Source organism: Chiloscyllium punctatum, chromosome 14 (assembly GCF_047496795.1).
Source record: "Chiloscyllium punctatum isolate Juve2018m chromosome 14, sChiPun1.3, whole genome shotgun sequence".
NCBI lineage: Eukaryota > Metazoa > Chordata > Chondrichthyes > Orectolobiformes > Hemiscylliidae > Chiloscyllium > Chiloscyllium punctatum.
In genome coordinates this window covers 16249792-16273600 of record NC_092752.1, presented here as the reverse complement: position 1 = coordinate 16273600, position 23809 = coordinate 16249792, and the positions used below count along the sequence as shown (strand labels likewise).

Below are 23809 nucleotides of genomic sequence, written 5' to 3'. Positions count from 1 at the left end.
CATATGACACAGTATCCTATCCTGTCTGAATTGTAGCTTCACAAAAGCTTTAGTATTCTTCTGTAAATGCAGAGCCTAATACTGTACAGAGCACTCTGAAATCTGATTAATATTTAATAGAAATTCATCATCACTGCTTGGTGTTTGTATTCAATAGATCTTGTGATAAACCTTAGAATTCCATTTAGGATTTTTATGACCATATCAACTTGGTACTGGCAGCTATTGGCGGACTTCTGATTTGTAGTAGTAACTCAACCTTAGCTGCCACACAAGAGACCTTGGTGTTTGCAGAACAAAATGTATCTAGGTCCTTGTATTCATCCCACTGCCAACCCTCCCCACTGCAATATTGTGAAGCAGTGTTTGCACTAGAGTGTTGTAGTACAAAGTGGTTTAAAGCAGTGATTGCTTTTAATCGTGCCTTACATTGTGTTGGTATTGTTGATGGAATGGAATTGAAGTTTTGAATTATTGGACCTCTTCATGGGGAAAGTAGAAAGAAATCATTGTCAAAACATTTTGTTCTGATATAGTAAGTCGTTTTGCTGATAGAGGAAGTATTAGTTTTGTGTTACTAACATCTGGCAGCAAACAATCAGCACTGCGTTTGAATTTTCAAAGCTCACTGCCACTGTTAAAACAAAGACACACTACCAAGTTTAATATGTGACATATTTCATCATGTGGTGGAACTGGTGGCTTAACGCAGAAGGGCTAAAGTAATGATTAAAATATGCCAGAAATGTGCAACATCTGGGAAGGTTAAAGGCAGTTAATGTTTCAGACTGAGACCCTTTGTCAGAAATGATAAAGCCATGAGTGAGTTATGTCTAGCCAAAGCCACAATTGATACAAGGAGGTGTCTGGTGTATAGATTTTATTTTTCATTTTCAGCAGCTTTCTGCTTCTGAGCAGTACTTGGCTCACAAGTGCCTGAAGAAGGGAGGAAATATAATCTGACCCCATTTTAGTCAGTTTTACTCCTTTGTTACCAACCCGAACAAGAATAGGTTGCTCAGCCCTTTGAGTCTACTCCACTACTGTGGTTGATCTGATTTTAACCTCACCTCTGGATTCCTGCATAATTTGATCTGACAAACACACATTTCAGGTTTGGTTAGAGGCTGGATGCCAGTTCATTGCTCAGTCGAAATATTATTGCTGTTGCGGTACAATCAGAATGGATATGATGCCGGGATGGTGATGCATAGCATGTGGTAACACCAACAGTCATGTGCAAGAGACTGTGAAGAAAAGAAGTAACATTGTGTATCAGTGAGAGGTGCACCTACATATAATACACATGAAGTTGTAGCAACCTACCAGAATTAGACAGCTGTTCACTCATGGGTTAAGGAAAACCATTTGAAGCCATGTACAACAAAGTAGAGACAAGGATAGGTTAGCCATCTCTCTGATGTGCAGAATAGAACCTTGAACCACAAGTTCCATGGCAACACAAACTAAGTATCTGGTCTGAGTTCTGGTTCAAGGAACAATTGCTGAATAGCCACAATTTAATGGCATTTATCATGTATCAAACCGGAGTGGAACTTACTTTCTGCAGTGTCTCAACTGCAGATGAAACTAATCATGAATGGAACCAAACCACTTATGATCATTCCTGCATGTGTAGAATTTGAAAATGATGTAATATTGTTCTAAACACTGTCATCTCTTGTTGTTCATGGTGTTATTTTGAATAGCTATTAACATTGTTTGTCCAATGGTGAAATGTGGTTTTCAACTCATCTGTGGCTGGGTTTTTTTTGTTTATTCACAGGATGTGGGCATTGCTGATCAAGCCAACATTTTGAGAGTCAACTACATTGTAATGGGTCTGGAGTCTTACGTCGGTTAGACCAGGTAAAGATGGCAGGTTTTCCTTTCCTAAAAGACACTGTTGGGAGGTGCCTAGACTCATTTACCAATCAGCAAATAGATACTTAATTGCAGACTTTTATTGAATTCGAATTGAATCCACTCATGACAGGATTTGAATCCAGGATCCCCAGATCATTAACCAAAAGAGAAAATGCTGGAAAATCTCAGCAGGTCTGGCAGCATCTGTAAGGAGAGAAAAGAGCTGAAGTTTCGAGTCTAACTGACCCTTTGTCAAAGCTAAACAAAAGGGAGAAATACGGAGGTGTTTATATGAGACTGAGAGAAGGTGAGTCATGGCTCCAGAAGCAAAGGTAGCAATAAAGAGGTGATAATGACAGTGCATAGAGAGATTATAGGGAGATTAGGAGCTGTGAATGACCAAGGCCTATCTCGACCCCTCTGTTTTCATTCTGCCCTGTAATTTTATTTCATTTATTTTATTTATCTTTTTAAATTTTTTTTCACTGTTCTGTACCTCTTATTTCTTGATTGTCTCTCTTTCTCTCGCTCCCCACTCTCTCATCACCTTTTTCCTCTTCTCTTCCCCCTTTCCTACCCTTCTCCCCTGTTTTCCATTTTGCCTCTGCTTCACCCATCCCCCACATATTTTGTCACATAGCACTGGCTTCAGCCTTGGTCATTCACAGTTCCTAATCTCCCCATAATCTCTCCATGCACTGTCATTATCACCTCTTTATTGCTATCTTTGCTTCTGGAGCCATGACTCACCTTCTCTCAGCCTAGTATAAATACCTCCCCATTTCTCCCTTTCTTTTAGCTTTGACAAAGGGTCAGTTAGACTTGAAACGTCAGCTCTTTTCTCTCCTTACAGATGTTGCCAGACCTGCTGAGATTTTCCAGCATTTTCTCTTTTGGTCCCCAGAGCATTACCTGTGTCCATTGATTAATAGTCTAGTGAAAATACTACTCTGCTATCAGCTCCCAAAATAACAGTAAGAGGATGTGGGTACACGTGTTTATCCACTCCTTCCAGTCAATAATGTGCAAGCAAAGCAGCAAGTTAGCTCACCCCTCCATTGGAGAACAGCGTATGAGGAGGTGGAGAGTCAACTGAAAGAGCATCAGAGAGATTGATTTATCTGTTGTGTTTTGTTTTTTTAAGGTGAAATAGACCACTATGATCAGAAGAAACTCTTTATAATTTTCATTTTCCATTCACTGGCCTGTGATTCGTAACAGTGCTGTTGTTGATGCACTGGTATTTTTACAATAGATGCCATGCCCATTTTCCTATGTAGGAGAAAGTGAGGACTGCAGATGCTGGAGTACCAGAGTTGAAAAATGTGGTGCTGGAAAAACACAGCAGGCCAGGCAGCATCTGAGGAGCAGGAGAAGGGCTTATGCCCGAAATGTCGATTTTCCTGCTCCTCGGATGCTGCCTGGCCTGCTGTGTTTTTCCAGCACCACATTTTCAACCCATTTTCCTATGTGTCGTGTTGCAGTTGGTCCAGGAACGTTTCCTGTTATGCAATGCTGAACTGGCTGAAGTAATTCCACTTTCTCTTGCCTACAGGAGATACATAATTGTCCCTATCTCGGACAGCAGCAATCACTGATGATTTGGGCATTGCAATCTGATACGCTTACTTAAAAGCACTCAGTGCTATTGTGATTGTCCAATTCTACATGGGAGCTTGGATTGGTTAGCAAAAAGTCCGAAGGACTTTGCGTCCTGTCCCACAGACGTTTAGGCCAACATACTCATGCAGTACTGAGGGGTGCTGCTTTGTCAGAGGTACTATATTTTTGGATACCCAAAATCCACTGAAAGATAATGTGGATTATGTTCATATCATGTTGCATTTTGTCAAATGGGACTATTTGAAGAGCAGGCAATTTTTTTTCCTGTCCATCAAATATTTGTCTTTTACCCAGTGGGTGATTACTTCTTTAGTGATCAACCTTTTGTGAGTTGGTTGCACACCCTAGATTAGTGAAAGCCTAACTAACAGCAACACCAGCACATTTTCAGTGATTTGGGCTGAAGTGTTTGAATCTTAAGGAGCAATGCCTATTTATAGGCAGAGGACACTTTGGGATGAGGACTTTTGCCTCCCTTATGGACACATGAAGATGATATTGGGTGCCCATTTGGTGCATTCCTCTCTGTAGTTGTATCACTCGTTGAAGTTGAAAAGGGAGGTTCTCTTGAGTAACTGAAGAGGAAAATGCAGGACCATGCAACATTGAGACCTGGGCAGAGAACCTCAGGAGGATCGTCACTACACAATACCATTGAAAACATTATATGTCTCCTATATTATATGTAAGATATTTGCCATATAGAATTTGACTGCCATGCTGCCATACATCAAAAGAAAGGAAAAGCTTGTATTATGTCACCCCTTTCACGGCTACTTGAAATCTTGAAATGCTTTACAGCAATGAAGTACAGTGAAGTAAGAAACATGGCAACCAATTTATACACGGCAAACTCTACAAACTGCAATATTATTAGGAGTTGACGATCAGGCAGGATACTGGGATTAACTCACTTACCTTACTTTAAAATACTAACATGGTATCTCTTATGTTCACTTGTGAATAGCTAAATTTGCAAAATCCTCAGTATTTGATATCTTGGATTTTACTTGGCATCATATTTCCCGTGCAGCTGTATACCTGATACAGAAGTCTTTCATGAAGCTACCAACTCAGAATCTGTCTGCCCTGTAGCAGTCTTATACTGGGAGCAGCCTAAGTTGATCAGAGTAGGACCTAAACACAACCTGAGAGAAACCCAGAAAACGAACAGCTGGTTGCTGCTATGTAATACTGTACCAACAGCGCCAGGATTGACTGGTGGCCTCTGCAGGAATTGCATGCACAGAGCCCTGACTTCAGCCAACTCTGGGATTTTGGGTGGGCCTGCCAGGCAGATCTGCTTATGTGTGTGGAGGAGCACGTGGTGCTGCATTTAGAGGCCAATGTGAATGTTAATGGATGGGGTGGGGTTATATTTTCTAATCAATCTATTCAGAGATGTTATTAAACACCTCTGGAGCAAGTAGGACTTGAACCTAAGTCTACCTGGCTCAGAAGCAGGGACACTATTACTGCACCACAAGAAGCCTTATTAAAGGGATTTATGATATTTCTGAAGCAGGAAGGATGCACTTCATTAGGCAAAGGGAGCTCCCTTCAGTGTGGCCATTAATTGGTAGTTAAGGGTCTCAAAAGCTTATCCACCTTAACATGGGAGACAGGTCTGGGTGAGCAGCAAGGTGACGGAGAGGCTCCCCATTTAACTTTGCATGAATTTGTTTGCACTAAATATGCATGCAGAGGTAGTGATGTGTAAAACCCAGCCACTTGATACAACGAGGGACTATACATGATAGAATATGCCAGTTGTATCAGGGCAGAGATAAGATCTGTCAGATTATTATTACAATCTTTTTATTCAAACAGCACATCCTGTTCTACCCAGTAAACAAACTGTTCCTTCTGGTGATATTACGATCAGTACAAATCTTGAGAATCTGGAGAACAGTGATAGTCTCTGAACCTTCCCCAGTAATCACCCCTAATTCAGCCACAACACGCAGTGTTTCTGAATGGAATAGTTGTCAAACCCTACTCATCTCTCTCACACATCAACTGCAGGCTCGCTCAGTAAAGCCTGCTTTAACCTTGCAATCACCTTATAATGTTTTTCAACTGATGAAGCTTTTGCATGCACCCCAGTCAGATTTGTTTGGTATTACACACTGCATTTGATCTACAGCTCCCAGCAATGAATCACTTCTGCAGATGGAAGTCAAGAGTTGTCATTGTTCACAAGTGGCTCACCTTGGCTGTGACCTCGTCAGCTTAGTCTCTCTGTACAAAATAGTCGCAAGTCTGCCAGCGCTGAAAGAGAAAAATGTACATGAACAGGTTGATTCAAACCCATGATTGTAAATGTGCAGCAGTTTATTTCAGTATTTGTTGATTGCAGCTGTCACCATTTCTTATTTGCTTCTCTCCTCTGTGTATTTGTGTGTTCAGCCAGATAGCAATCTTTTAAAAACACCACTTTTTACATAGAAACTAGGAGCAGCCATTCACCCCTTAAAGTCGGCTATGTCATTCAGCAATCACCATGACTGATCCTCTATCTCAATGCCATATTTTTGCATTCTCTTCATATCCTTGATGCCTTTAATCTCTAAAAATCTGTCTCTCTCTCTCCCTGCGTCTCTCTCTTGAAAATACTCAGTGACCTGCCATCGACAGCCTGCTGTGATAGAGAATTCCACAGGTTAACCACCTGCTGAGTGAAGAAGTGTTTCCTCATCTCAGTCCTGAATGGCCTACCCCATCTTCTGAGTCTGTGACCTGGTTCTAGACTCCCCAGTAGGGAAAACATCCTTTCTGTATCCAGTCTGTCTAACCCTGCTAGCAATTTATGTTTTAACTTCTCTCAATCTAAACTCTGGTGAATACAGACTCAGTCAAACCAATCACTCCTCGGACAACAAAGCTACCATCCCAGGAATCGGTTTGGTAAAAGCTTTTGCTGCACTCCCTCCATTGCAAGTGTGATTTTTATTGGTCAGGGAGAACAATACTGTACACAGTAATCCAGACAGTGTCTTGTCTTTTGTATAGAAATTCCACCTCCATGATCGTCAGTCATTGTGCTGCAGGTTTTATGGATTGGGAAGAGGCGATTGTCATGCCTACCTCTGAAATCTCCAACTGGGTTGTCTTGAGGTTAAATGATTCATGGTTGCCAGGCTCTCTGAAGCTAATAGAAACACAAAATTCTGTGGATGCTGGAAATTTGAAGTAAAAAGGGAAAATGCTGGAACTTCTCAGCATGTCAGGCAGCGTCTGTGAAAATAGAAACAGAGTTGATGTTTCATGCAAGCATAAGAGAGGCAACACATTTTTGTTTATTTTGCTTTCTCCATTTTGACCATCCAAGCCCCAAAAACACAACTTCTTCCAACCAAAACAAGATTTGCTTGTCTGATTTTCAAAATTGAACTTAGCTTTACTGAAAATGTGGCCTACTCTATAATGGGAATACCAAACCTAGGCTGGGAAATCACCAATTTTCTCTCAAAGCTGCATGTGGTGAGGTGAGATTCTCACTGACCACCAGTGAGCTTTTGCTTGTTAATGACCTCGTTACCTAAACATCTCATCTCATTAAGATGCAGTTTTTCATCTGTTGCAAGCAAACTAGACATTCAGAATTCTCAACATGTAAGTCAGAGCAGGTTCCCAATTACTTCACCTCACTGCTGGCTCCAAAAGAACTCCATATTGGTCACCATGAGATGGGCACAATAAAATGGGCACCAGCCACATGAACCCATTGTCACAGAGATATATAACACAGAAACAGACCTTTCGGTCCAACCTGTCCATGCCAACCAGATATCCTCAATTAATCTAGTCACATTTGCCAGCATTTGGCCCAGATCTCTCTAAATCCTTCCTAATCTTATACCCATCCAGATGCCATTTAACAGTTGTAATTGTACCAGCCTCCACCACTTCCTGTAGCAGCTCATTCCATACACAAACCACCCCCTCTGTGTGAAAACGTTGCCCCTTAGGTCCCTTTTAAATCTTTCCCCTCTCACCTTTAACATATGCCCTCTAGTTTTGGACTCCCCCACCCTGGAGAAAAGACCTTGTCTATTTTCTCTATCCATACCCCTCATGATTTTATAAACCTCTATAATGTCATCCCTCAGCCTCTGACACTCCAGGGCAAACAGCCCCAGCCTATTCAACCTCTCCCTATAACTCAAATCCTCCAACCTTGGCAACATCCTTGTAAATCTTTACTGAACCCTTTTCAAGTTTCACAATATCATTCCGATAGGAGGGAGACCAGAATTGCATTCAATATTCCATGTTGTTTAACCAACATCCTGTACAGCAGCAACATGACCTCCCAACTCCTGTACTCAATGCACTGACCAATAAAAGAAAGCATTCCAAATGTCGCTTTCAATATCCTCGCTACTTGTGACTCCACTTTCAAGGAACTGTGAACCTGCACTCCAAGGTTTCTTGTTCAGCCTTACCTTTAAGTGTATAAGCCCTGCCCTGATTTGCTTTGCTAAAATATGGCACTTCTCATTTATCTAAACTAAATTCCATCTGCCACTCCTCAGCCCATTGGCCGATCTGATCAAGATCCCATTGTACTCTAAGGTAACCTTCTTCGCTGTTCACTACACCTCCAATTGTGGTGTCTTCTGCAAACTTACTAACTATACCTCCTACGTTCACATCCACCCTCATTTATACACATGATGAAAAACAGTGGGCCCAGCACCGATCCTTGTGGCATACTGCTGGTCACAGGCCTCCAGTCTGAAAAGCAACCCTCCAAAGCACCTTTTATCTCTGCCTTTGAGCCAATTCTCTATCCAAATAGCTAATTCTCCCTCTATTTATGTGTCTAACCTTGCTAACCAGTCTACCATGAGGAATCTTGTCACTTTACTGATATCCATATAGATCACATCTGCCACTCTGCCCTCATCAATCATCTTTGTTACTTCAAAAATCTCAATCAAGTTAGTGAGACATGATTTCCCATGCACAAAGCCATGTTGATTATCCCTAATCAGCCCTTGCCTTTCCAAATGCTGTCCTTCAGGATTCCCTCCAACAACTTGCCCACCAGTGATGTCTGGCTCACTGGACTGTAGTTCCCTGGCTTTTCCTTACCACCTTTTCCGAAATAGTGGCACCATATTAGCCAACCTCCAGTCTTCTGGCCCCTCACCCGTGGCTATCAATGATACAATATCTCAGCAAGGGGCCCAGCAATCTCTTCCCTAGCTTCCCAAAGAGTTTTAGGGTACACCTGATCAGGTCCTGGGGATTCATCCACCTTTATGCGTTTTAGGATGTCCTGGACCACCACCTCTGTAATATGGGCATTATTCAAAAGATTGCTATTTATTTCCCCATGTTATTTATCTTCTATATCCTTCTCCACAGTAAACACTAATACAACCTTTGGACATTTGCATCTGATAATTGCCAACCTCTTAGGATCATCTTTGATTTGATTTAGTGTTGTCATGTACTGCGATACAGTGAAAAATATTGCTTTACTTGCTGTACAGACAAATCAAACCTTACATAAGTACATCAGGGTAATAGAACAGAATGCAGAATATAGTGTTACAGCTACAGAGAAGATCAACTTTAATATGAGAAGTCTGTTCAAAAGTTTGATAACAGCTGGGGAAGAAGCAATTCTCAAATCTGTCTTGTCAAGCTTTTATACCTTCTGCCTGAGGGAGGAGGGTGGAAGGAGAGTATAACCGGGGTGGGAGGGGTCTTTGATTATGTTGGCTGCTTTCCGGAGGCAATGGGAAGTATAGGTGGAGTCAATGGAAGGAAAGTTGGTTTGCATGATGGACCGGGCTGCATTTACAGTTCTCTGTAGTTTCTTGCAGTCTTAGGCAGAACAGTTGCTGTACCAAGCCGTGATGCAACTGGAAAGGATGCTTTCTATGGTGCATCTATAAAAATTGTTAAGAGTCATTGTGGTCATGCTGAATTTCCTTCACCTTCTGAGGTGTGCCTTCTTGACCATAGCATCAACATGGATGGACCTGGATATTTACTCCTAACAACTTGAAACACTTGACCATGTCCAGCTCAGCACCATTGATACAGGCAGGAGCATGTCCTTCACCCTACTTCTTGAAGTCAGTGACCAGTTCCACTTGAACGTCAGGATGAATGGTTAACTAATATGGAAAGATCGCAAAGGGACATGTTGTGCTCCCAGTCAGACAAACAGCTGACAGATTGGACCAGACTGCATTTCCAAAGTTGCTCATATGCTGCTGTAGTGCACTGCCTACCTGAATATATATGGCATATCTCCCTCATCTTACCTTACGTTCCTTTGACTATTGACAGTCACACCATCTCTCTGCAGGACCTCCTCAGGGTAATGTCCTAGGCCTAGCAATCTTCAGCTGCTTCATCAATGACCTTCCCTCTGTCATAAGGTCAGAAGTGGGGATGTTTGCCAGTGATTGCACAGTGTTCAGCACCATTTGTGACTCCTCAGATACTGAAGCAGTCTGTGCTCAAATGCAACAAGAGCAGGACAATATCCAGGCTTGGGTCAACAAGTGGCAAGTAACATTTGTGCCACACAAATGCCACACCGTGACCATCATCAATAAGAGACACTCTAACCACCTCCCCTTGGCATTCAACGGTATCACCATCACTGAATTCCCCACTGTCAACATCCTTGGGGGTTACCATTGACCAGAAACTCAACTTGACTCACCACATAAAACACAGTGGCAAGAAGAGCAGGTCAGAGACTAGGGATACTATGGCAAGTAACTCACCTCCTGACATTCCAGAGTCTATGACCATCTACAAGGCACAAGTAAGGAGTGTAATGGAATACTCCTTACTTGTCTGGATGGGTGCCACTCCAACAGCACTCAAGAAGCTTTATACCATCCTGGACAAAGCAACCCTCTTGATTGGCACCACATCTAAAAATATTCAATCCCCCCACCACCGACGCTCAGTAGCAGCACTGTGTCCTATCAATAAGATGCACCTCAGAAATTCACCAAAAAGCCTCAGACAGCACCTTCCAAACCCGTGACCACATCCATGTAGAAGGACAACGGCAGCAGGTACTTACGAACACTGCCACCTTCAAGTTCGCCTCCAAGCCACTCACCATCCTGACTTGGAAATATACTGCCATTCCTTCACAGTCGTTGGGTCAAAATCCTGGAATTCCCTCCCCAGGGGCATTGTGGATCAACCCACAGCAAGTGGACTACAGCAATTCAAGAAGGTAGCTCACCAACACCTTCTCAAGGGCAAAGAGGGATGGGCTATCAGTGCTGGCTAGCCAGTGATGCCAAAGTCCCACAAATGAATAAAACAAAACTGGCAGCTTGTTGTGCTGGATGGCAGTCCTCCGTCTAAGGGGCAGACATCTTGATGTGTGGCACCATGCTACGTCAGTCTTATACTGTGCACCAGCAGCTTTTTATGTTGGAAAGCATGCAGCCATGTCTGTCAGCCTTAGGGGTATGGACCTCACCAGGGTGTATGGCGAAATCTGTTACTCCTGGTACAGTAAGTCCAAAGCTGCCTCTGGTATAGCTCAAGGGTTTGGCCACAGCCAGGAGTCCAGTTGGAGTTAGGCCTGTTACTGGGGAGTAGCTGACTGTCAATCCTGTGGCTTCCTAGCACCTAGTCTGTGAGATTAGGTCTGACGCAGTCTGGGGCACTTTGGTGTCCGGTTAGATTACAGAAAGGGATAGACAACAATCAGTGATTTTGGTTCATTCAGAAAAAACTAAAGGGGAAGTGGGGTTAAAAGGACAAGGGGGGTGGGGGGGTGTGGTGACGTTGTTGCTGGGTCCAGAGGCTGCAGGATTGCCACTATACTGTCAGGCACATTGCCTCACACAAACGTACCTGCTGCTCCTGTGCCTCTTTGTCCATTTGGGACAAAGTCTCCAGTTGCCAAATTCAGAGTTCTCTCCGACGTGGGGATGAGTTACTTCCTCAGCCATCTGTGGAGCTCACCAACCTTTGCTCCCAAATGTTCTACCCCAGCCCATCCCTGCCAACGTGGCAGCAGCTCGGCAGTGCAGGTGGCACCTTGCTGAGGTTTCCTGAGGCCTTAGAACACTCTCTTCCTCCACGGGTCAAGGATACCTCTCATGGCAGCCAGCCCATATCTTTACCATTGCCAAACCCATCCCACTGGCACCTGTAATGCACAAGATGACATCATGGACAAAGGTTATAGCATTGTGCAAGGAATGGCATTGATGGGAGAGTGAAAGTGGTACTTGGTTGGTGGGACATGGATGTTTCAGCAACTCTTTTTTTAACCCCCTCCCCACCATTATTCCCCACCCCCTCCAATCTTCTCCTTCCCATGCCAGGATTCTCCCCTCAAAGAGGGTGTGACACCTAATCTTCGATCCTTCCCCACCCGACAACCTGTCCTGGCTCTTTCTGCCCAGTTCAGGGCTGTATTCTCTTGGAATGAGAGAAAGGGAGGGATTGAGTGAGATGGAAGAGGGTGGCAAAGCTCTTAGGGTTGTTGTGGGTGGTGAGGTGCTTGGGGACGTGGGAGCAGGCAGCTCAGAGGCAATCCAGGCTGTGGGGGTGGGGACAGCGAGACTGAGTGAGAGAAGATATTGCAGGTGATAGTGAAAGTGGCTGGGCATAAGCCTTGGTGGGAGGTGGATGAGGTGGCAGAGATAGAACGAAATGGCAAGAGAGAAGAGTATGGCACTTACCTTAATGGAGCAGAGAGGACATCTCACACTGCTAACCATTCCGCTTGAGTGTGTGGGAACAGCATTAACCAGGCTGGTGACCCAGTCGTGCTTTGGCTTCCTGCGCCAATCCTCTGGCAAAAGGGTGACCTTCTCTCCTGGACCAGGTCCCTGTTGGAGAATCAGAACCCCATTTTTTCCCCTTGTCTGACATCTTCATCTGTCACTGAGCTGGGAAGCTTTGGAATGTCAGTGTTTGGGCACACCACGACTTTTTAAATATGGTGTGAGTGCCAGGGCTACTGTTTTTTTTCTTTGGAGGATATCCGGTGAATGGAGAGTTCTTCATGGAATGGCGGGTAATAGAATGAGGCTAGAATCAGGTAAAGGGGCTGCAGTGGTTGACGAGTGGGCAATTCATTGGATGTGTTTGGTAAGATATAGTGAAAAAATTCACTAGGCCTCATATCAAGAAACCCATCAGGGAATTTGCTGAGACTGACAAAATACATTGGGTTAAATCTACTACTTTTTTGGCTATGTTTTGTATGTAATTCCTAGCTAGTGGACAGTTTCTACGACATGGAGGATCACATAAGCATTGGTAAGCATATTGCTGGTTCACAATCATAGTCCCATTCTGAGCTTTTCAGTCTTTGCCTGGGGCAGTGTTCCAGAAAGTTCAATACAAACTCAAGGACCAAGAATGCATCATTCAACTCAACAGATTACAGACATCCAGACTCAACATTGAGTTCAACAATGTTATTTGGTGACCTCTGCCCCACTTTTGTTTCATTTACTTTGTAGTTTCACTTTTATTTTGTTGTGAATTTTTGTGCACTAAGGTGGTTGCTACTCATTCACAACTCTTCTGGACAAATCTTTTGTTTCTGTAGGGTAATGTGTGAGTCCCATGACGCTATTAAACCGTCTATCTCACGATGATGTGTGCTGACCCGGGGACACCTGGAAGGAACTAAGGGCAAGTCTGAGTTTACCTTCAACAGGGTGTGACCTCAGATACAGCAATACTTCTGTTATCTTCCGTAACATGTGTTTAAATATTGTGAAATTGATGAATCCAACAGACATTTATTACAACTAACTATAATATACAAACATGCTGCCAGTATTTTGTTATGCCTCAGGTGATCGGGGTTAACGTGGAGTCTAATACCCTCATATGAAACAGTGATGATATGAGCATGTCTCTTAAAGCTATATGAACATGTTGACTATGAGATGTTACACAACACCATCCCCATGCATAGTAATAAAGTTTCTTTATTCTGCGGATAATGAACCTGTGGAGTTCTTCACAAAGGGCAAAGCCGATGTAAGTAGATTTTTAATCATGAAGAGAATAGAGGATTATATGACAATGGCAGGGAAGTGGCAGTGAGGATCATCAGATCAGTCATGATCTCATTAAGTAACAGAGGAAACTCAATGGGCTGAATGGCCTACTCCTGCACCAATATCCTATATGGGTGCTTGTGTAAAAAGATAAAGGTAAAGTCATCATAGTCTTACCAGACCATAGGGTTGCTCTCTCCTTAGAGAAAGATGACTGTTGGTGGTTTTACCTGAGGGTCAGTGCACCCCAGGCAAAGGGAGAGGTTGAGAAGGAGAGTCCTTCACAGTAATCTCAGTCAGTGCAGGAATTGAACCCATGCTGTTGGCGCCATGTTGTACAACCTTTTGGTCATTCAATTCTCCTGTTCTCCACGCTATCACAGGCCTTTGCTCTTTTTGTTTTTATTTCCACATCCCCACCTCACCTTTATTTGCTCAAACTCTATGGCATTCCTAATGTTACCCCTGTGTGATGGACCTGAGAAGAGAAATTGGTTTCTTGCTCTCTGTGAAGGTGCTGTCAGATCTGCTGAGTGTTTCTAGAACTTTCAACAGCTTTTATCAACTAGAAGATTCCTTCTTCTCATTACATCTCTCTTACCTTTTAATGGTAAAAAGTTTTTCGTGGCAAAAATATTTGGTTGTCATATTAAATGATCTCATAGATAGTGAGTGACAAACACTTGCCCTCAAACCAGTTCGTCTTTGCCTGTGAACTAAAAGATTCTGACCTTTAGAAGTTAACAGAATATTTATGCAAAATTACCATGAAATGCAAATTGAAGTAAAAGTTATCAAAGAGCTTTTCATGTTCAAAGCCAAATATAGAGGAATATAGAAGCCTCGCCCCATTATTGTAGGGCGGATTGGAAGTGGAAGGAATGAGTTTGCAATAAAGAGTACATTTCATAGTCCAACTCTGTAGCTTTGGAGCTAACTCAAAGCCACGTGGCTTTGTTTGCATTTCTTTCAGGATTTGATCCCAGTCCCTGCTCCTGCAGTTAAAATGCCTGGAGCTAAGACACATCTGTGAATTGAGGAAACTGCAAAAAGCAGTGTCGCATTCTAAAGCGCCAACTCAGTCATTTACTCTTATGATACTGGCCAGAATTAAGGCGAAACTCCTATCATTCAGTTATTTATGTTTGGAGCCCATTTTAATGAGGAGCTGGCAATGTTTTGAATATACCATTTAATACTGACATTGTTACATTGAGGCACGGATTAACCCAAGTTAAATACTGTGAATATGCCATTTTAGGTTTTATGCACACCCTGATGGCTAAGTGCCCACTGACCCTACAAGGGGCCTCACTATTTGTCCTCTCCTTTGCATGATGCAAGGGGGAGCTTAAAGAAAGATATGTGTTGGAAGCATTTGCACTTATAGTAAAGTTATAATCCCACCTTTTATTAGGTTATTCAATTTAACTCCATTGAATATCTTAAAGTGAAACATTATATTTGGTTGCATTATTTCTTTAAAAGATGTAATTAAATAAATTGTAATGTTTGTTAGGTGTGGCGCATAGTGAAAAACTTTCCTTTTTAAACAATTTGCAAAGAAGCTCTGAATGCTAACACCGGGTCTCAGTTTCACAGTTATTTTGGACTTCGGTCAAGTAATGGTTTTAAAATATTCTCAACAGATATAATCTGTGGTTAAGAAAGAAGTCTTCTGTTTTAGATAAATAGTAAATCCTGCATTTTCAGTTTTCTTTGGCAACAGTACAAGTAATTCTAGGTTTATTGTTCTCTAGGAAATGTAGAAGCATGTTAGTTTTTTTGCTGTAGGTAACTATTTAAGTGCATATTCATGATAAAGCTCCTATCCTTTCCTTTATTTCATAATCTCTTTGCAGCATGTGCCATTTTCTTTCAAGGAAGCACATGCGCAAACTTTGAGCGAGTCACACTCCTCTATAACTGGGCATGTGAAAGTATGTTATGCCAGCCGACAGTGAATCCCCATAATACTTTGCTCCCCACAGATATCATATGACTTTCATTGGATCTTAAACTTGACATAGAAAATCAACAGGTTGCCCTCATTCTGCCAAATTGTGGCGCAGCATATTTAAGTTCTGTGTGTAAAAGGGCACACTGCAGCCTATTTACCCCCTCAAGCCTGCTATACCATTCAATAAGATGAGTGGCTGCTCTCAACTTGGCTACTCCTTACACCTTCAGATAATTGATGGACCAGGGAGTCAATCTACCTCTGCCTGAAAGGTAATAATGACCCTGCTTCCACTGCTTTGTAGGGAGGAGAATTCCATAGATCCACAGTCCTCTCAGATAAACAAAAGTCCCCTCATCTCCATCTTAAGGGGACCCCTTGTTTTTATAGTTTGCCAATTTGTTCCAATCTATCCTACAAATGGGAACATTCTTTCAGCATCTGCCCTATCAGATTCGCTCAGGATCTTATGATGTTTTCAGAAGATCACTCCTCATTCTTCTAAACTCCAATGATTGCTGGCCAAACTACTCAATCTTTTCTCATCAGATAAACCCTTTATCCCAGGAATAAGTTGAATGAGCTTTCCCTGACCTGCTTCTAATACAATGCTATTCTGTCTTAAATGAGAAGATCAAAAGACTATACTTTTATTGTTAATTCACCAATGCTCTGTATAACTTAAGCAAAGCATCCTCACTTTTATATTCCATTCCCCTTGCAATATACAAGAACATTCTATTTTCCCTCTGAATTGTTTGTTGTACCTGTGGACTAACTTTGCGATTCATGCACCAGGACACCTAGATTCCTCTTTACTTCAGAGTTCTACAGTCTCTTTCCATTTGAGTAAAACACTGTTCTTCTATTCTTCCTACCAAAGTGGACCAGTTCCCATTTTACCACATTACATTCTGCAATATCACATTCTTTTAATTTCTCTCTTTTCTTTTTATCACTTTTTCACTTCAGGTTTCTCTGGCAAATATTGGCAACATAATACACTTCAGTCATGGGCTGGCTGAGGAGACTGCTGTACATCATTACTTCAGCCAATATCTCGCCAAGTTGGACAGCTTTTAGTTTAATTTTTCATCGTACTTTGATTATGGGGAAATTAAACTTTAAAATATATTTTTGTCCTTTGTTCTAATCTTTATTGTTTGACTGGATAGATTACAGCGTGAAGCCTTGAGAGAGGTATTGATGAAAAAGAAGCAGACATCCAAAAGTTGCAGAGTCGCTGCTGGCTCTCTCGGATGATCTCGGACGATAGTATTATATGAAATAAATAGTTGTTGTTTTTTTTTCAATTTCCATCTAGTATTCAGGTTTCCATGGAAACACCTTGAGGCATTGCTGATATTTTAAAATAATAGCTTCAATTTGAAGCATTAATTGCGACAACACTAGCCAAACTGAGGATGGTTTTGATCCTCAGTATAAGCTCATAGAGTATTGCATTAACTGCAAAAATATTTATGTACTGCCTTTAACATGACGTGAGTGCCCAATGCACTTCACAGAAGCGTTATAAAAAGAAAATGTCACATTGAGGCACAGAAGGAGCCCGATGCACTGTCATTATGCACCCACAACATAGTGCAGCAAGTTGGTGCTATGGGTATAATTGTTGTGTGCTCCTTGTTACTTGCGGCTCCCTGACCACCCACTGCTGACCTGTTTACTGCTTCATTGGCTACTCCCACTCAACCTACTGCTTGGCACTCTGCTCCCTTTGCCATCCTCCACGTTACTCCTCTCATTGATGATTGAGATGGCAGGTGTGGCAATGAGAGCTCTGAGTTCCTCGAGGTCAACGATGCATACTTTATGAATGAGTGGTTTAAAAGAAATAAAGGCAGCTTTACTAAACTTTCCAATATGGTGAGTCTGATGTGCGAGCAGATGTCCCTTTGGCCAACCTGGGTTGACCTGAAAAGGACAATTAGCAAATGCTGCCAGCTGTATGACTGCAACATCCCAAGCAGCAACATCCCTGCAACTGTGACTGCAGGCACCCCCTGCAGATGTGATCGCAGTCAAAGAGGTATTGGGTCAGGTGAACAAGTGCCTGGTCAAGTGGTTGGTTGTAAGGAGTGTCATAAAGGGTGGCACGATGGCTCAGTGGTTAGCAATGTTGCCTCACAGCACCAGGGTGCCAGGGTAGATTCAGCCTTGGGCGACTGTCTATGTGGAGTTTGCACATTCTCCCCATGTCTGCATGGGTTTCCTCCGGTGCTCTGGTTTCCTCCCACAGTCCAAAGATGTGCAGGTCAGGTGAATTGGCCATGCTAAATTGCCCATAGTGTTAGGTGCATTTGTCAGAGGGAAATGGGTCTAGGTGGGTTACTCGTCGGAGGGTCGGTGTGGGTTGGTTGGGTCGAAGGGCCTGTTTCCACACTGTAGGGAATCTAATCTAATCTAAAGGACCAGTACAAGGTAGAGAGGTACACAGCGAAATGAATACTCAAGAGGTAACAATTAAATGAGTGCAAATAACTGAAGGTTTCTGGCATGGACAGATTTATGGGGATGGTCAAGGCTGAAGCTCTGGTGGGGAATTTGAAAATAAAGATGACTTTTACAGTCAGGCTGTTGTTTGCCTGGGAATCCATGTAAGTCAGTCAGCATCAGCTTACAGGTAAAGCAAAATTAACAGGAAAAATGGTCTGGAAACAAAAAAAATTCTGGAGATCACAGTGGGTCAGGTAGCATCCATGGACAGAAAGCAAGCTAATGTTTCAGGTCTAGATAAATCTTCATCAAGCGGTATCCTCTGTACACTGTATGAGAGTGGATCTGTGCTAAGTGATAGCATACGATTGTCCACTTAAGATGAATTGGCAGTATAAAGTCATGTCACTGGACTAGTATTCTGGAGGTCGAGGCACCTGGGACATAGGAATGAATAAATCTGAAATTGCCGTGAAACTGCCATTGATTGTTCTAATGTTAATGTTCTTTAGGAAATCTGCTTTCCTTAGCCGGTCTTGCTTCCATGTGACTCTAGACCCACATCCATAATTGCCCTCTGAAATGGCAAACAGATCAAGGGTAATTAAGGACAGACATCACATGCTGTACTTGTTAGCAATCCCTTCATCCCACAAAAGAATAAAGGGAAAAGAAAAAGTCCCAATACAAAGGTTATTTTTTGCATTAAATTATGCCAATGTGAATGTGTTGCATGGGTAGGATATATACTCACGAATAACTAATCACTGTGTCTCTCTATTCTGTATTTATACTAAAAAAGAAAAGCATTTGCATCTAACCACCATTGTTCACAGTCCCTTTCTATCCCAATGCAGTTCCCAGACAACAAAGCACTTTTGAAATGTAGTCACTGTTCTAATGTGGGGAGACATGAGAGCCAATTTGTGCAGAGGAGGGCCTGTTTTAAAAAGCAACAACAAAAATGAAATATAATCTGTTTTAGTGAGATTATTTGCAGGATGTACATTGATCAGGATATTCAGGGCGCACTTCAATTCTCCAAACTGTGGAGTAGGAGCTTCTATACCTTTTTGAGGGTGGAGTTGGATCCTTGGTAAAAAGCCCTGATTGAAAGGTATCACCTTAGTGTGACACTCCCACACTATTCCAAATCTTTGGATTGCAACATGGAACTGTGACCCTCTGACTCACATGAGCAAAATGCTGCCACTGAATCCCATCTGACAAAGCCAGTTCATGACACAGAGGGTGGTTCGCGTGTGGAATGAACTTCCTGAGGAAATGGTAAATGCAGGCACCGTTACAATGTATAGTGACATTTGGGATATGTACATGAATAGGAAACGTTTGGAGGGATATGGGCCAGCAGCAGGCAGGTGGGACTAGTTTAATTTGGGATCATGTTCAGCATGGACTGGTTAGACCGAAGGGTCTGTTTCCGTGCTGTGTAACTGTGGTAAGTACTTTTAAACATTTTATTTTCCTCATAATGCATACTATTTATAGAGATAATTGTTAGTTGCTTCAGTTATTCTCTAATGTTTTCATTCTGTTCTTCATGTTTAGTCTGGAATGAGTGATGAAAATATTATGAAGTAGTAATATTGACATCAGTGTTAGAATGGAATATGTGATGTTTGTTTGAAAGCTGAAAGGTTTCACATTAGGCACTAAGATCTATTTGTCATCTAATTAAAGTACAGTTATAACAACTTGCATTTACATAGCACCTTTAATATAGTAAAGCACAGCAGGGTACTTTAACAAGAATGTTTTCAGTAAAAAATCTAACACCTGGTCAGAGCAGACAACAGGAGAGATGACCGATCTCTTAGTTGAAGAGATGGATGTTAATGAGGATGTTAAAGATGAAGAGACTTGTAAAGAGGTTTAGGGGTGCAATTCCAAATTTTGATACCTGAAATTATTACAGCTATTTTCCAGTTGTGGTGCAGTGGTAATGCCCCTGCATCTGAGCCAAAAGGCCCGGGTTTAAGTCCCACTTTCTGCAGAGTCATAATATGCTTGGATTTAGTCCAACAGGTTTACTTGGAAGGACTAGCTTTCAGAGCACTACTCCTTCGTCAGGTAGCTAATGGAGTAGAATAATCAGACACAGAATTTATAGCAAATTTAGCAAATTATAGCCTTTTGCTATAAATTCTGTGTCTTATGATCCTACTCCACTAGCTATCTGATGAAGGAGCAGCGCTCCGAAAGCTAGTGCTTCCAAATAAACGTGTTGGATTACAACCTGGTGTCGTGTGATTTTTAACTTTGTCCACCCCAGTCCAACACCAGCACCTTCACATGATAACATGCTTGAAAGAGTAATTGCTCATTATCAGCAATACTCTTGGTTAACATCTTATTAAGTTCTGTTCTCTTGCAGTATGACACACTGAAGGAAGCATACTGCAATAGGTTGATTAGTTTCAGCCCAGATATGCAAGGGCCTGTGATTGTAATGTCCATGCGTAGATATCAGGTGATGGGAGTTGGTTAGCTCAGTTGGCTGGACAGCTGGTTTGCAACACCAACATTGTAAGTTCAATCCCTGCACTAACCAAGTTTACCATGAAGGACTCTCCTTCTCGACCTCTCCCCTTGTCCTGAGGCACAGTGCCTCTCAGTTTAATCCACCAGCAGTCAGCTGTTTCTAATGAGAGAACAGCCCTATGGGTCTGGTACGACTATGCTGGCGTTCCTTTTCCCAGATGCTGTAGTAAAAGATTATTGGTTTCTTTAGTACTGCACAACATATCTCTTATCCTTGCGTTATGGGAGCTACCATAAAGATCAGAGTGTGATAGTTGTTGGTATGCCATGCTGCATTTTGGAAAGTAAATCTTAGCAGGACTTATGCACTTAATGGTAAGGTCCTAGGGAGTGTTGCTGAACAAAGAAACCTTGGAGTGCAGGTTCATAGCTCCTTGAAAGTGGAGTCGCAAGTAGATAGGATAGTGAAGGAGGCATTTGATATGCTTTCCTTTATTGGTCAGAGTATGGAGTGCAGGAATTGCGAGATCATGTTGCAGCTGTACAGGACATTGGTTAGGCCACTGTTGGAATATTGCGTGCAATTCTGGTCTCTTTTCTATCAGAAAGATGTTGTGAAACTTGAAAGGGTTCAGAAAAGATTTACAAGAATGTTGCCAGGGTTGGAGGATTTGAGCTATAGGGAGAGGCTGACCAGGCTGGGGCTGTTTTCCCTGGAGCGTGGGAGGCTGAGGGGTGACCTTATAGAAGTTTACAAAATTATAAGAGGCATGGATAGGATAAATTGACAAAGTCTTTTCCCTGGGGTCAGGGAGTCCAGAACTAGAGGGCATAGGTTTTGGGTGAGAGGGGTAAGATATAAAAGGGGCAACGTTTTCAGACAGAGGATGGTACTTGTATGGAATGAGCTGCCAGAGGAAGTGGTGGAGGCTGGTACAATTGCAACATTTAAGAGGCATTTGGATGAGTATATGAATAGGAAGGGTTTGGGGCGATATGGGCCAGGTGCTGGCAGGTGGAACTAGATTGGGTTGGGATGTCTGGTCGGCATGGACGGGTTGGACCGAAGGGTTTGTTTCCATGCTGTACATCTCTATGCCTCTATGATCGGAGAGGTTAAGGTTGTGACAATTTGAGGTGGATGGGGTACTGCAGATTTGAAAGGGAATGGGCAAAACTTGATGAGTGGGAAGCATTAAAAGTTTTGGGTGTTAAGAAGGGAAGTTGGTTGGAAGTTAGGTGGAAATAGGTCATGGGAGTGCGAGGGTTGTCTTCAGGGCAAGAGGATTTCAAACAAAAAAGATGGGATGGAAGCTAGGGAAAGATGTGAACTCCGAACTTGGACAGTAGACATCATTCACAGAGCTTTATCCTGGTGAACTAGGGGAAGGGGAACTAACTAGTTGAACTAATTTGTGATAAATAAGTCCATCAACTCTTTATTCATGCTTTTGGAGGTGAGCATGGAGAGATCTCAGGAGGGTTATTTAAGATGTTATATGATGATCGGAAGGCGGGGGATTGTTTTTGCATTTAAGATAATTTTTGCATTGTGAATTCTTTTTTTCAATCAAAGTAGCGCTGCACCACACAGTGCTCCTTGTGACCCAACCAGATCTGAGTGATGGTCTGTTGAACCAATTTTCTGCTATAAATGGCTGAACATGGTGGCTGAGCGAGTAGTGATAAATGGTATTCTGGGAAATGACTGTTGTGGGCAGGAGTAATAGTTTTATTGGGAAGGTGACCCTCAAAAATGGAGGCAAGTGCATGATTGAGAAGATCAGCAGATACGGAAATGCAATAATAAATCATGGATTAAAGGCTTGAAAATACGGGATGCCAATATTCATTGGGAGAGTGATTAACCTTCCCCTGTCCCCTAAGACTGGATAGTGAAGAAACTGGGGATAAGGTGATGAAGGGTACTGATGGGGAATGGTTGATATTAATGGGAAATCTTTTAGGGAGCCAGTCAGCAATAGTCTTACCTGTGTGGTAACCACAGTGGAGAAGTGAGGGTACATGAGTTGGCATAGTTACGAGTAAGAGAGTTTATATTGGAAAGTAGTTTTAGGGAATAAAGGAGGGCAGTGAACTGAGAGGATAGAAACAAAGAATGGTTAAGATGGTGGTGAAAATCAGTCAGAATAAGAAGCCAAGACTAAGTCAAGATGTTAATTCAAGAAGTGGTGCAGTGCACTGTTTGCACATTAGCGGTTCATAGCAAGGAATTTAACTCTGATAAATCACTGATAATATGTCAATGTCTCGGACATCTATGATAAATCTGTCCTAAGTTCAGAATGTATTTATTTGAAAGTGTTAATAAATGTAACCTTTTAAGCACTCTATTTACATTTTGCAGTGGTAATTCTGCTGTTTATTTGAACTTACTGAATAATTCAATGTTCTTAGAAAAACAGAAAAATTAAACTGAAAAAAATGAATCCATTGCAACAGAAGGTTTCTGTTTATTTTGTGTAAGACTTCCTGTAGATGTTGCACTTCCCATAAATGGTATACTTTTTGTAATATCACACTTCAGATGACACATTCTAATATAACCTGTCCACTGAGAAACTGCAGGAGAGAGCTATGATATTATCATGTCTTCATAATGAATCATCGCTTTTTTTATGTAATACATCTTCAGGAATTATTTGTAAGGTAACAATTACTATAGGACAGCATCAGTGTCTACTTTGGCTAACTGTGCACATTTATGTAAATAGCTGAGAAAATAGCTCCTGTTGTTCATTGTTCATGCAATTGTGTTGGCAAGTAACCTTTTAAAATATATTGGTCCATTTGTTTCAGTATGCAGTGGCTGTTGTGTTTTGACCATGTACGTTTTGTTGAATACTTTGAGTTTAACTTTTAGACTTTCTTGAGTTGAATTATTTCCTTTTGCTCGTCCTGAGTTGCCAAATTGACAGAGAGGGTTGTGACGGAGGTTGCTGAAGTGACAGTCCCATTTCGCATCAACCAATGTTTGTCCTGCAGCAGATACACTGAAATGACATTGGTAAACTTGCTCACTCTGGGCAACATGTTGTGTCATTTCTTGTTGGCACAGTCATAAAGATAATCAGTTGTGTTGACAATATGAAATGGGAAGTTTGTAATGTTTTCCCAGATAACTATTGCTGTCATCTTGTGATACTGACCACCTCTAGCAGTATGTTGTACTGGATAAGAGTTGTTTGAGGCAATTTGTTGCCACCAGTCCTCCTCTTGTATTTACTTTATCTTGGGTCTGCCTAAAGATTGATGGTAAATGTTACACTGCCAAACAGTGTCAGTAGAAGAAGTATTTTCCTTAAAAAAAAACTATATTTGTTGCATGAATAGAATCTATAAAACTATA

General features: G+C 42.0%; 1 protein-coding gene across 8 annotated transcripts in view; it reads left to right on the top strand.

Annotated features, from left to right (window-relative positions):
- Window positions 1-23809, top strand: part of LOC140485619 (chondroitin sulfate N-acetylgalactosaminyltransferase 1-like) — a 312994-nt gene that overhangs the window by 143832 nt on the left and 145353 nt on the right. For 4 of the 8 annotated variants that reach the window (XR_011962394.1, XM_072583947.1, XM_072583946.1 and 1 more), the window contains exon 2: window positions 1787-1869. The exons of the other annotated variants lie outside the window; for them this stretch is intronic. The gene's annotated coding sequence lies outside the window, so the exon portion shown is untranslated. The remainder of the gene's footprint in view (window positions 1-1786; window positions 1870-23809) is intronic. 8 annotated transcript variants of the gene reach the window in all.